This window comes from Cebus imitator, unplaced genomic scaffold (assembly GCF_001604975.1).
Source record: "Cebus imitator isolate Cc_AM_T3 unplaced genomic scaffold, Cebus_imitator-1.0 Scaffold87, whole genome shotgun sequence".
Classification (NCBI taxonomy): Eukaryota; Metazoa; Chordata; class Mammalia; order Primates; family Cebidae; genus Cebus; species Cebus imitator.
In genome coordinates, this window is record NW_016107402.1 from 5479755 (window position 1) to 5481533 (window position 1779).

Consider the following 1779-nt stretch of genomic DNA (forward strand, 5'->3'; position numbering starts at 1 on the left):
GAGATGGAGTTTTGCTCTTGTTACCCAGGCTGGAGTGCAATGGTGCGATCTCGGCTCACCGCAACCTCCGCCTCCTGGGTTCAAGCAATTGTCCTGCCTCAGCCTCCTGAGTCGCTGGGATTACAGGCACGTGTCACCATGCCCAGCTAATTTTTTTGTGTGCTTTTAGTAGAGATGGGGTTTCACCATGTTGACCAAGATGGTCTCGATCTCTTGACCTCGTGATCCACCCGCCTCGGCCTCCCAAAGTGCTGAGATTACAGGTGTGAGCCACCGCTCCCGGCCCTCCATTCATAACTTTTATCTTTAGTAACTGAGCACAGCACAGCTGCAGCTCTAAACCACGAGTGACCACATGGCTCCTCAGGCATCAAAGGTTCCTCATCCCCCACCCTTTCATCCTTTCTCTTCCCAAACCACATCTTTCCATGAGCCCAGGCCATTCTAGCTAATCCCAGTTCACTGACAAAACTCTGCCAGGGTGGGGGAAACAACACTCAAGGTGCCTTTTCTATTCTCTCACTTAACAACAACAGTCAACACAGAAGACTCATGTGACCAAATTTGTATGTAGGGATTTCACCATACACCAAGCAGCAGTCACCAGCTGGGTGTCTTCTGACATATCTACCTGGAGATAGTGTTACCAGAAAGTGGTCTTGGTCCAGACCCTGAGAGGGTTTTTGTTGGATCTTATGCAGGAAAGAATTTAGGGCAAGTCCATAGAGTCAAGTGAAAGCAAGTTAAGAAGAAACAAAAGAATGGCCACTCCATAAACAGAGCAGGCCTGAGGGCCACTGGATGGCTGTTTTTATGGTTATTTCTTGATTATATGCTAAACAAGGGGTGGGTTATTCATTAGTTTTCTGGGAAAGGGGAGAGAATTTCGAGAGCTAAGGGTTCCTCTTCCTTTTAGACCACACAGGGTAACTTCCCAACGTTGACATGGCAATTGTGAACTGTTATGGCACCGGTGGGAGTGTCTTTTAGCAAGCTAACGCATTAAAATGAACATATAATGAACAGTGAGAATAGCCAGAGGTCACTTTCGTTGCCATCTTGGTTTCGGCAGGTTTTAGCCAGCTTCTTTCCTGCATCCTGTTTTATCAGTGGGATCAGTGGGGTCTTTGTGACCTGTATCTAGTGTTGACCTCCTGTCTCATCCTGTGACTAAGCATGCCAAACCTCCTGGAAAAGCAGCCCAGCAGGTCCCACCCTTATTTCACCTAGCCCCTATTCAAGATGGAATTGTTCCTGTTTGAACACCTCTGACATATTCCCCCCGACTTTTATGAAGGGATCCTTAAGTGTCTGAGGGTTGTAGATCTATCCTCTGTAACTTCTTCAGGCTGAATAGGGGTGATGATATTTTTGCCTAATTATTAGGGTCTCTTGTATGCAGGGTAGAAAGGAGTCAGTCAGTTATGGTGAAGGCCATTCATAACTCTTTCAGATATCAGCTTCTGTTCTGACAAAAGTTGCTATGTGGAAGATTAATAAATGTTCAATTTAAGAAAATGTTGAGTAGGCTTATTTTGCATTTCTACGTGAAAAGTACAACAGCAATATATTCCATAGCAGTAAAGCAAATAAGTAAAATTATCCCAGTAAACTGAATAAGAAGGCTTTTAATGAACTTGGCTATTGTTGGAACCAAGTTGTTATGGGGTTGCTAGCCAATTCCAATACATGCCCAGAATTAGAATACTGATCTAGATTTTTTTTTTTTTTTTGAGACGGAGTTTCACTCATGTTACCCAGGCTGGAGTGCAATGGCGT